Source organism: Sus scrofa, chromosome 15, assembly GCF_054392235.1.
Source record: "Sus scrofa isolate SSC_HxYL_T2T_F1_AM1 chromosome 15, Sscrofa_HxYL_maternal_Yorkshire_Landrace_v2.0, whole genome shotgun sequence".
In the NCBI taxonomy this organism is placed as follows: domain Eukaryota; kingdom Metazoa; phylum Chordata; class Mammalia; order Artiodactyla; family Suidae; genus Sus; species Sus scrofa.
Genome location: NC_139397.1, coordinates 31,867,559 through 31,880,385, shown reverse-complemented (window position 1 = coordinate 31,880,385; position 12,827 = coordinate 31,867,559). Strand labels below are relative to the sequence as shown.

Below are 12,827 nucleotides of genomic sequence, written 5' to 3'. Positions count from 1 at the left end.
TGTTCCCTGAGGTTGGTCGGCTTGCTTTATTTATAAGTTTACCAAGTGACCTAACTTCTCAAAGAATGTTACTGCTTCCCAGATGACGTTTGAAGGCACATAGGTAAGGCCGCATCGTCTGATGAAGCCCTTAATTAGCTCTGTGAGGAGGCTGTGTCTTCCTGTACAGTGTTGGAAGGATATTAGATGACAAGATGCTGTCCTGAAATATTTCTGCATCTGTGCTGTCCAGGGGGACTTGCTGCCATGGTGGAGACGTTCTGCATTTCTGCTGTCCAACGTGATTATCACACATAGCTACGAATCTCTTGAAATGAGGCTGGTGTGTCTGAGCAACTGAATTTTTAAATTTTTCTTCCTTGTAATTTAAATAGTCACATGTAGTAGGTGGCAACTATATTGGTGAGCACTGCTCTAGACAATGGCCAGAGATAACTGGTTGCTGTGTTTGGAACTTGGATATAGGTCTTAGTTGGGCAGGCTTGTTTGAGAGGGGAGGTGATAGTTATAGGGGATTCCAGCAGACATTAGAAGATAGAATAGATATCATAGAATTGTGAAATTTTATTTACATGTTGGGATTCAGGAGTTCCGGTTGTGGCTCAGCAGAAACTAATCTGACTAGCATCCATGAGGACGCAGGTTCGATCCCTGGCCTTGCCGGTAGGTTAAGGATCTGGCGTTGCTGTGGCTGTGGTGTAGGCCAGAGGCCACAGCTCCAATTTGACCCCTAGCCTGGGATCCTGCATATGCCACAGGTGCGGCCCTAAAAATATAAAATAAATAAATAAATGTTGGGATTCAAAGAAGACTTGGCTCAGTTGGAGCTGGTATGGGCATGGAAGTTTCTTCGAGGAAAATGTCATGCCCATAGCTTTCAGGTTTTCTGGAATAATGTCTAGACAGCTGCAAATGTTTTAATTAGTTCTCGTCCCAGGGAGGCAGTGTGGTATGGAAGATTCCAGGCTTGGGATCCTGACAGTTTTGTGTGCAGATAGGGATCCCCTATGCAAGATATGTGGCTTTCTCAACCTAAATATCCATCAGCAGGGGAATGGATAAAGAAGATGTGGTCCATATATACAATGGAGTATTACTTGGTCATAAAAAATGAAATTTTGACACGTGTAGCAATATAGATGGACTGAGAGATTATCATACTAGGCAAAATGAATCAGACAAAGACAAATATCTTATGGTTGCACTTACATATGGAAATATGGAATCTAAAACATGGCACAGATGAACTTGTTCTATGAAACAGAATCAGACTCACAGACATGGAGAACAGACATGTAGTTTCCAAGGGGGAGAAAGGGAGTCAGGGAGAGATGTACTGGGCGTTTGGGGTAGGCAGAGGCAAACTATTGTACATAGGGTGGATAAACAACAAGGTCCCACGGTATAGCACAGGGATAGTCAATATCCTGTGATAAACAACCATAGAAAAGGATATGAAAAAGTATATATGTGAAATAGAGCACTATGCTGTACAGCAGAAATTAACACAATGTTGTAAATCACCTGTATTTCTATAAAATAAAATTTTTAAATATTTAGCTTTCTAAACTTCAGTTTCTTCATCTGTAAAATACGTCATAGTACCTTCAAGTGCTCTTATAACTTCTACGAAGTTCCTAGTGTCTTGGCACATAGCCAGTTGTCAATGAGTATAGGCATTAGCATTGGAAATAGGATTAGCATATATGCACGAAGGCCCCTGACTGTTGAACCATGCTGTTGAGACAGAGTTCATTCTCCTTTTCTTCATAGCCTCTGCTGAGAGCGCTCTGTCTCTTCATACGTTTTGCACCAGGAGTCCTGAGATTGTCACACAGAGTGGAGAGAAGACAGGAAGGGTGTGAGGAGGCTAAGAAATACACAGAGGGACCTTTCGAAATAACAGAATTAGAGTGTGATAAATAACACCATCCCTTCAGTCACTGGTAAGGGCACATGTTTATTGGTGTGGATTACAGTCTTCAGAGTTCCAACTTTTCTCCTCCCTTCCCGGAAGAGTATTAACAGGTGTGGTTTTTTTTTTTCTCTCTCTCTCTCTCTTTTTTTTTTTTTTGGTCTTTTTGCCATTTCTTGGGCCGCTCCTGCAGCATATGGAGGTTCTCAGGCTAGGGGTCCAATTGGAGCTATAGTCGCTGACCTACACCAGAGCCACAGCAATGCAGGATCCAAGCTGCATCTGCAACCTACACCACAGCTCACGGCCATGCCGGATCCTTAACCCACTGAGCAAGGCCAGGGATCGAACCCGAAACCTCATGGTTCCTAATTGGATTCGTTAACCACTGAGCCACGATGGGAACTCCTAACAGGCATTTAAGGCTTAAACACTCCCTAGGTTTTCAGGCATTTATTTGCATGGCGCCTTGCACACCTCCTGGAGATGATTCCGTTATCTTTCCTTATCTGGGTTCTCTGTTTATTTGAACACTCGAGGTTGATTTAGTATCTTGCAAGAACCGAACATTGTCTTCCAGACGTCATTAATCTCGCCTTTCTTATCCAGCCTACGTGTGAAATTAATCAAAAAGGAAAGGGAAATTAATAATCTGTTGGTAGTCACAATTCATCAGGAGCCCTCACAGCAGGTACGAAATTAACTTTGAATTAATACACACTTCAACAAATTAAAGGTGTAGCCAAGGGTTATTTATTATTTAGGAAATGCCCCTGAAGCCTTCCTGCTTTGATAATGAGTTGGATGTTGGGTGGTGTCTGGTAATAACACCATTCTTTATTGCGAGGTCACCTTAGGACTCATAGAAAGCATTAAGTCAACTTTCTTTTTTTCATATTTCACTTAGATAAATGAGATCGAGCCAGCTGGTGCCTGCACACTTGTTTCCTGTCAGTTGAAAGGTTTGCCCAAACACTTGCAGTTTTGATCTCTATTTACAATAAACTAAATTTGATCCCGGGTGCTGTGTTTCCTTGTTATGACATGTGGCACGATCAGTTTCAAAGGATACGTGATTAGGAACACATTATGGAAAAGAATGGAGCGTTATAATTATAACTCTCGATTACAGCTTTTGCTGAGGTTGATAAAGGACAGGCTTTTGTTACCGAATCGTTCCTGTAATTACATCAGAAATAACAGGCAGCAGTCACCTTCCATGAGGGGTGGGGGAGAAGGAGCCTTACTATTTAAGTGATCACATAAGGTGCTGAATGAATCATCCTCGGCCTCATCATGAGGAATTAAAAATAGAAAGAAACAGCTGACATCATCCTATAGCAGGTTTTTAAGGAACTGAAAAATGCCAGATAGTTTTTGTTTTAAAGAAAAGAGCTGCCTGCAGAAATGTCCCAGCCCACATGGGAATAGCCTCTTGATGGTGGATCTGAATCTTGAGGATACATCCCAGTCTCCTGGACGGCTTGTTTTCCAACAGCTCGCCAGGCCCCAGCCCAGAGTTTCCTGTATAGGAGGTGTGTGGTGGGGTCTGAGATGTTGCAGTCCCAGCTTCCCAGATAATGTTGATGTTGCTACTTCCAGGCTAAGGGAGAGAGAGAAACAGGTGTGACTCAGGGCTGGTTCTTTTTTTTTTTTTTTTTTTTTGTCTTTTTGCTATTTCTTTGGGCCGCTCCCGCGGCATATGGAGGTTCCCAGGCTAGGGGTCCAATCAGAGCTGTAGCGACTGGCCTTCGCCAGAGCCACAGCAACTCGGGATCCGAGTCGCGTCTGCAACCTACACCACAGCTCACGGCAACGCCGGATCGTTAACCCACTGAGCAAGGCCAGGGACCGAACAGCAACCTCATGGTTCCTAGTCGGATTCGTTAACCACTGCGCCACGATGGGAACTCCAGGGCTGGTTCTAAAAATAGAATTTTCAGCTTAATTCCTTGGCACCTGTTAAACCGATTTTTTTTTTTTTTTTTTTGGAAAATACCGAGTTTTGTTTGGGGTTATGTGCAAGTTGTGTAAAGGGGAACCTGCTCCTTGTGACATTGTAAGAGAACATTACAAATAGTTGCAAACCTAGATTAGTGGTCTCCTGGCCCCTTGTCATCAAGTCTTGGTAAAATCTTGGGTAAGAGTTCCTGCTGAGGTATACTGGTGTTGGCGGCATCTCTGCAGCTCCAGGATGCAGGTTCAGTGGGTTTAAGGATTTGGTGTTGCCACAGTTGCAGTGTAGGTTAAAAGTGCAGCTCAGATCTGATCCTCGGTCCGGGGACTCCATATGCTGCAGGGTGGCCAATAAAGGAAAAAAAAAATCGCAAAAAGCCTTGGGTAAACTTTTTTTTTGTTTTTTTTTTTTTTTTTGTCTTTTCTAGGGCTGCACCCACAGCACATGGAGGTTCCGAGGCTAGGGGTCCAATTGGAGCTGCAGCTGCCGGCCTACACTACAGCCACAGCAACGCAGGATCCGAGCTGCATCTGCGGCCCACACCACAGCCCACGGGAATGCCGGATCCCCAACCCACTAAGTGAGGCCAGGGATTGAACCTGCAACCTCATGGTTCCTAGCCGGATTCGTTAACCACTGAGCTACTACAGGAACACCAACCTTGGGTAGACTTTATTGGCTACGCTTATTATCTCTTTAATCCAAGTTAGTGATGAATTCAGACATTGCAAGCTTTGAATATTTTTTTTCTCATTTGTACATCAAACACTACCCAAGGACTGTCTGTAGGAGAGTAGTTATGTTAACGGAGGCTTCCTGCTTTGATAATGAGTTGGATGTTGGGTGGTGTCTGGTAATAACACCCCTACATCGTTGTTATTGTCACACTTGCCTGACAAAATAGTTGTGGCAAAATGAAAGTGTACCAGGCTGTGGTTCCAGGCTTCTGAGTGGTTCTAGAACTGCTCTTTTGTTAACCCCTTCATTTCTTAGCCTCTTCTAGCAGTCACAACCACAATGATAATACTCTCTCCCTCGGAAGTGGCAGCTGTACTCTTTGTTATAGTTTGTGAATTTATGTCATCATTTCTGACAGAGGCCCTGTGGTTGCCTCTGTTTCAGACACCAGGAAGGTGGGGGCTTGGAGATGAACTTGGTTTGTGAGGTCCAGCCTCTGTTTGAGTCCAGGCGGTATGAGCAATGTGGGGGTTATGTTGGAGTCTATTTGGGGAAGTGCTCAGTGGAGCCTTGATGAGAGACCTCACTAAGTAGAAAGATGCTGGGAAGTATGTTGATGTGTGGTGAAACCAAATGTATTTAAGGTCAAAGATAATGTTAAGTTCTGATGCCAAGGACCACTCTAGGTCTTTGTAACTGGGCAGAATTTCACCAGATGGTAAAGTTAGCTGCTCTGCCCAACTTAAGATGAAAGGCATGGGAAGCCAGTACTGTAATTAAGGGACCTTTTTCTCTGTGACTGTCTGATACTCCTTAAGGAAAATTGAAGGACATAAAGCTTCTAATGACAGGCATGGTTTGTTTCTAGTGTATGCCATTTAGTGGTCTTATTATTGGGAATCTTCTTTAGGCACGAGGATATTTTAGGCAGAAGCATTGACTCCCTTTGGCTCACGTGAATCAATATACAGGACAGCTTTGGTGTACTCAATGAGCCACCTTTATGGCTGTGGAAAAGAAGAGAGGGAAAGCCTGCTTTAAGTTGTGGCCATGGTGGCATCACTATTCTGAGATTCTCGGAGTTCCCGTTGAGGAGCAATGGAAGCGAACCCAACTAGTATCCATGAGGACCTGGATTTGATCCCTGGCCTTGCTTAGTGGGTTAAGGATCCGGTATTGCTGTGAGCTGTGGTGTAGGTCTCAGATTCGGCTCAGATCTGGCATTGCTGTGGCTATGACATAGGCTGGCAGCTGTAGTTCTGATTTGACCCCTAGCCCGGGAACCTCCATGTGCTGAAGGTGTGGCCCTAAAAGCAGAAGGGGCAAAAAAAAAGAAAAGATGATTCTGAGATTCTTCATGTGGAGAGACATCGTGCATAGGGAATAAGAGGATGGAACCCTTGAGTGTAAAATTGCAAAGGGATCAACCTGATCCATGACAGTGCTGAAGGGCATTAGGGCTGGAGAGATGTGAGACCTACAGGTCTGGGGTAGGCCTCCCTTGTTCTGTGTCATCAGATGCAGAGTAGATACTGCAGAGATGGTCCTTGAACAAGCTTGGTTCATCATGGCTTCCTGTTTAGAGATGGCTTTGAAGGGGAAGGGGATAGGCAAAGTACTCAGATGCAGGTTTTTAATAGCATGTCACTCTAGAGGGCAGAGCTTATCATGTAGGTTATCTTGTTGGTGGGTCATTTATAATATCTTTCATTCAAAATGTCAAGTGAAAAGAGTAAAGGTTGATTGAAAATGGGATTCCAGGTTTTCCTAGCTCCTCTCTCACTGCCTTTCCCCCATGATTGCTACCTTTTTCTTTCTAGATTAGAATTGGATTCCCATGATCTCTCTTTATAAATGCTTTCACAGTTTAGGTATCATTAAAGGAGGAAAATCAAAGCATAGGCCCAAGAAGAAATTGAGAGAGCCTATTAATACCTAGAAAAGATACTTTTGCATGAAATCTTGAAATCTTGATGAAAGCTATAGAGCGGTGCTGTTTTGAAAATTAGGAAGGAAAAAGGACTTCAACATTTTCTTTATCGACACAGATAGAAGTAGCTATAAACTTTCATTAATGTTATATACTTGGCTCTGCAGGAAATGATACTTAGATTATTTGATCATAAAAGCTTGGCTGAGGATACAAGTGAATGGCCTTTGGGTTTCTTGGTGACCATGCATTTTGCTAATGTAAGGAGCCAAGCATTGTCATAGGATTCAGGGAGTAGCTTGTCTGATTCTTAAGGTAAAATCAAGATTGAATTCTTAACTAACGTGATGCCAAGACCAGCTCAGCAGGATGGGACTGAACAGGTGCTGTGAAACTTAAGGAAAAAAAGTTAACATAAAACAAGACACAGAGACATTTATCTTAAGGAGGGAAACGGGGGACTCAAGGTCTCAGGGACCAAGAGCCCAGCCTCAAGAAACCACACTGCTTTTATTGTGCTCTTTAGGATGATGTCAAGTGAGAAGGGGGTGGTAGGTGCAGGATATAGGTTTTTTTTAAGGTATTTTAAAAGTCACATAGCGGGTTGATGATTAAGCTTTTATTCTGACTTTTAGGCATTTAACAGACATTAGCATTTGAGGAAGGTTTGTGTCAGCTATCTATGCATAGCATCTAGAGAATCACCATTGTGCTTCTGCAGACTGAGGCGAGCCTATCTGCAGCAATCTGAGTCCCTAGGTTTGCACCTAGGTTCTCCTTGCTAATGCATATCCTGCTAAAGACCCCTCATAAATCTCTTGGGGCCATGAGGCTCCTCTTTCTTTTATTCTTTTTTTTTTTTTTTTTGTCATTTTTTGCCATTTCTTGGGCCGCTCCAGCGGCATATGGAGGTTCCCATATGCCGCTGGAATCAGAGCTGTAGCTGCCAGCCTACGCCAGAGCCACAGCAATGCGGGATCCGAGCCACGTCTGCAACCTACACCACAGCTCACGGCAACGCCGGATCGTTAACCCACTGAGCAAGGGCAGGGATCGAACCCGCAACCTCATGGTTCCTAGTCGGATTCATTAACCACTGCGCCATGACGGGAACTCCTCTTTCTTTTATTCTTAAGAGGATGTATCATGCTGTGCAAATCTGCACAGGTCTGTTGTGCCTAGACCAACGCATTAAGTCCTCATTCAGCTGACCCTATGAATAACTTATGCCTTTAGGTCTTTGTTCTTAAGCTTAAGTCATTCACCGTCATTGTGACTATTTTCTGAGCAGGAAGATGGGGTAAAGTAAAGCAGGACAAGGTGGAGTTTTCAGTAAAGAGGCTAAGAAAATATTGTAGAAACATGTCTCACGACAACATGAGTATTTTCTTTAAATTCATATTTGAAAGCACTGGGGGAGGTAAAGGGTAATGAACTTTTTTTTTTCCTTTGGGCACATCATCAACAATTTGACGTATGAATCATACCATTCTCACTACTGCTTTGAGTCATTAAGTCATCATGGCCTGTGCACTTGATCCCAGTGCTCAAAGGCAAATTGTCATGTCACATACCTAATTAGGTGTTTATGAAAACATACAGAAAAGAGGAAAAACACTGAAAGGGAGTGGATATTGTCTAGGTCAGAGGCCACATGGGTGTGCATTCTGTTAGCTGATCCCACTACACATCAATAAGGTGCTGGTTTGATGTTGTCCAATATGCCTAGGATTGGGATTTCCTATTGAGTCTCAGTGGGTTAAGGATGGGATGTTGTCTCCATGAGAATGTGGGTTCAATCCCTGGCCTCTGTCAGTGGGTTAAGGATCCAGGATTGCTGTGATGTACGGCATGGGCTGCACATCCAGCTCAGATCCACTGTTGACGTGGCTGTGGCGCAGGCCACAGCTGCAGCTCCGCTTTGACCCCTGGCCTTGAACTTCCATATGCCACAGGTGTGGCCTTAAAAAGGAAAAACAAAAAGATGCTTAGGATTGTTTTTTCAAGATGTACCTTGGTGCTGCTTACAGAAGCTAGTAGCTTTTTCTGTATCATGATAATTCAGGTTTAGTTTCAAAACTCATTCTTTCACCTTAAACCTATCTGAGAAGAAGCTGGTTTCAAAGGTCACCAGCATTGGTCCAGTCCCTTGTAGTTGTCTATTCTTCTTTGGCAAACATCAGAGGCCGGACTGTTTCATGGAGTTGGTAGTTTTGGAATGACAGCAGGTTGACTCTACTCTTGCAAGTTGCCCCAGTGCACAATCCTCTGCTATTGTTCAGAGATTGTTGACACAGACAAAAGCTTTCTAATGTAAAGGGTAGTACATGCTCCAGACTGTATAAAGAGGGGGACCATCTTTGGATTTAAAATAACAAATTCTTTCAGATATTTTCCAGCATAAGGTGGTACTTGTTCTTCCATGAGGGCCTGAAGTAAAAGGTAGACCAGTTGGCTAATCTTAGAAGTGTTCTGGGCAGTCAGCTTGTAGATGGATCCACACAATGTGGTCTTTAATTTTTTTCCCCCCTCATTCCCTCTCTCCCTTTGTCTCCTTCCCTCCCCCTCTACTGAGCTCTCTTTCAGTTTTATAATTCTCTGCTCATGAGCTTCATGAATATCAGAAACACTGTATCTGTTAAAAGGACATGTCCCATCCCCCCCTTTTTTCTTTTTTTTTTTTTAATAAAGAAGTTTTATAGAGGGAAAATATTAGCCATATCAGAAGCACATAGGAATTCTCTTATGGTACAGTGGGTTAAGGATCCAGCATTGTTGCTGCAGCAGCTTGGATTGCACAGGTTTGATTCCTGGCCCAGGATTCTGCATGCCACAGGTGCCAAAAAGGGGGGGGGGAGTCACATAGTAGATATACTGCTAAAATGGCTTTGTACTGGTTTTCTGGTTTGCTTATTCTTCAAAGTGAAGTAGCTACAAGTAATCTGTTACGTTTGAATGAACAGGCTTGTAATTCAGTTGGCTTTATCATATTGCAAACACCTTGGTTTTTTTGTCATAGAGCTATGTATTTTTAAAATTGCGTGTATACTTATATTTGAGACTGGGTGTATATATTCATGTAGTTTAGTCCATAAAGCATTAGGATTGGTAAAAGCTTTGGTCTGATGCCTCCTGAGACTCAGAACAAAAAGCAGTTTTTATGTAGATGCTCCATCTTTGCCGAATGTAGCCTTATTCCTGCTGAACTAATAATGGATGGATTTGGATCCTAAAAAGTGAGATAATAGAATTTTTTAGACAAATGCCCTGGGGTGTTGTGAAGTGATAGGGCCTCTCACCTAGCTACTTTTAGATATTTTAAAAGGCAGTTGGGTTCCAAAATGTGAAAGGCATAGTTCATAGAAGCTCTTTGTTAAATCTGTTTGCAATTGATCAAGTTCTTAAGGGGCAGAAACTTAAAAATATCTTTGTCCTTGTGATTATAGAAGTGATTACTAAAGGGGCTGTTGGAGGCAGAGCTATTAGACCATGTAGGTACTGTAGTAAGCAAATACTTAACTGGGCTAACCACAGACCTGGGGTATTTACCCTTATGAGGGAAAGGACCGAGTAGTTGAGTCGGATGTTAGCATTTAGAACCATAAAAATACACTACAGTCCCAAAAGGCCAGGTAGCTGCTCCACCAGTTCAACTCAATCCTCGGGGGATGGACGTCTCTCGCCATCTGGTTAAGGCCTGGTGGAACTGATCTTTTGGGTTAATTGGGCGAGGATATTGTATCTCTCTAGAATTAGTAAAGTGAGTGCAGCAGAAAGCCATTTATTACCTTTATTCAGTCCTTATCAAACATAAATGTATGCTGGATCATGGCCAATTACTCTTGGGTAGAAGGGCTGGCCCTTTCAGAACAGCTCGGTCCAGACCTGACACAGAGGATCAGGATGTGAACGTAAGCAAAGCCAATAAACTGGAGCGGGTGACTCATAATGACTGCACAATCTCTGAACTGTGTCCCCATCAAAGAACTGTTGTTCACGGAGTACATTTTCCTAAGCCATCATTTATGAACATGCATTTTGGAGGAAGCAGTGTGCTAAGTACTGACTTGTTTAACTGTGTGAATAGTCTTTAATGCTAAAAACCACTGTCCAAGCTACCTTTGAGAGTCACCTTGGTAAAATTAGACATTCAGCTTGGGAGCAGAATATTTGGATTTTCTAGGCAGATAGGATTTGGGTGTGAAGGTTATGGGGCCAGTGGAATGAAACATTAAACATTCATAATTCTTGTTTCTTTTATGTGTGTGGGTCTTTGAACAAACTTTGTCTCTAAAAACATCACAGGGAAAAAAACTCACCCCAGCAACTCACAAGCAGATGAATGTCTGATGTGAAAAAAATCCTTAGTTAGAAGTCGAAAATCACCTGACCATATGACTTTTATCAGAGGCTTCTCTCTTGTTGTCACCTTGAGAGTTTGTCCTGACGGGAGAAACAAGAAGTGTTCCTTTGAGACCCTCAAAGAGATTTTGCATCTCTAAAGACATGGGACTTTTGTCTGAGATGGAACAAGCATATTTAATCTATCATATATACACCCCCACTCCCACATCGCACATATGACTTCCACGGCATGGGCTTCATTTCAGGGTCCAGACAGTTGAATAATCTGTCCTCACGGTTCTTTTGTGAAGCTCGTGTACTGTTGACAGATAGGAAAGTCCATTCACTGCCCTCCAAGAGTTGCCAGGCATAGCAGCTGTGGCTGTGGCAGCTGGTGTCCTGGAGACTCAGAGCAAGGTCTGCATCTCCTCGTGCTCAGGTGTGATGTCTTATGCTCCGGGAAGGATGAATGTCTTTCTGCCTCTCCTATGCTGTATTTTTTTTTTTTTTTTCCTTGCACTGTGTGGGGTTGATAGTCTTTGTGGAGCAGGCAGACATGCTGGCGTCATGTGGCACTCCTGGGCTGTGCCTAACTTTTGCCAGAGAGGTCACCTTCCCCCTTCAGTGTGCCATACCTAGCTGTCTTTGGAAGGGCATTTTGGCTCCTTTCGAAATAACTACTGAAAGAGCAGCTGTCTGTCAACCTCCTCCAGAGCCCTGGAGTTGGGCTGGTGTCAACCTGTTGGAAGGGTTCCCAATGCAGCAGACTGGCTGTCATTGACATTTATAACGTGAGAGCTGTATCACAGATGAGTTCTCATTTCTTATCATGCTTTAAATAGCCTTCAGATTATAAAGCACACTCTTTGCATGTCGACAACGCCCAGGACTTAGGAAATGGTTGTCTTCCCGAAGATGGTGAATCAGTCACCCTTCTCCCCTGGCCGTATTATAAATCTATTTCTCTTCTGACTTAGCTGGGAGGACCTTGCCCTGGCTTTCTGCTTAGGTTTAAGTGTAACCGTGTGAGTTAGTTTAGATTTGTTAGATGGCCGGCTTCTGCAAATGACTCTTGAACTCTGCCACAGAGCCTGTGGTAAGAAAGGATGTTAAGGAGAAGTGGGTGCTAGAAAATGGTCCTGAAATAGGTTGTTAGATCCCGGATCTGGTTTTGTACACCTTACTTTCTCAACCATCTTCTGAGAAGAGAAAGATGCAGTGTTGATGGTAAAAATAAAAATTAAAACCAAAGCTTCCCCAGTAGACCATGTGAACACACACTGCCAAAGAAAGCAGCTAAGATGCAAAAGGCAGCAGAAAGCATCTTTTTACTGTGGGTCTGTCTAGACTGTAAATTCCTTGGGTATAAGGACTCACCTTAATCCTTTCATTCCACCAGTGGCGAGCACAGATCCTGTCACATGGCAGTATGATGAGCTGAACCGATGAGTGTCAAAAAGAGAAAGGTGTTCGGTGGGAAAAGTTCGGTTTCATTTTATTTTTATCCTGCTGGTGCAGGCATGGAAAGACAGTCATCAGCAAGTCCAGATGATGGGACTTCAAGTTAGTGACGTTTTCCTGTTGGCATCAAAGATGAGTAACCTTGGAAGAGGTGGGACAGAAATGGGGGCTTAGATGTAATTAAAATGAAACAACATGCTCAGATTGCTTTCTGTGTGGTTCCCAGCACGTTAGTCATGTCTTAGGAAATGTCAGTGCCTGACCTTGGCCACGTGCTGTGTGGCCAAGGCCAGTGCAAAGCCTGCCTGGAGCTGGATAGGAACAGGCTCTTGAGGCAGCTTGATGGTGACCCCAGGCTTTGGGAAGAGAGTCAGCTGAGAATGGCTGTCAACTTTCTTGGCCCTTTGCCTATGATGCACATCAGAACTCCATCTCAGGAGTTCCTGTTGTGGCTCAGCATGTTATGAACCCAACAGTATTTGTGAGGATGCAGGTTCGATCCCTGGCTTCACTCAGTGGGTTAAGAATCCTGCATTGCTGTG

At 43.5% G+C, this 12,827-nt stretch overlaps 1 protein-coding gene across 16 annotated transcripts in view; it reads left to right on the top strand.

Annotated features, from left to right (window-relative positions):
• The window catches only part of MGAT5 (alpha-1,6-mannosylglycoprotein 6-beta-N-acetylglucosaminyltransferase), a 372,876-nt gene that overhangs the window by 52,445 nt on the left and 307,604 nt on the right, over positions 1-12,827 (top strand). The window contains exon 3 of one of the 16 annotated variants that reach the window (XM_085001405.1): positions 1,774-1,946. The exons of the other annotated variants lie outside the window; for them this stretch is intronic. The gene's annotated coding sequence lies outside the window, so the exon portion shown is untranslated. The remainder of the gene's footprint in view (positions 1-1,773; positions 1,947-12,827) is intronic. 16 annotated transcript variants of the gene reach the window in all.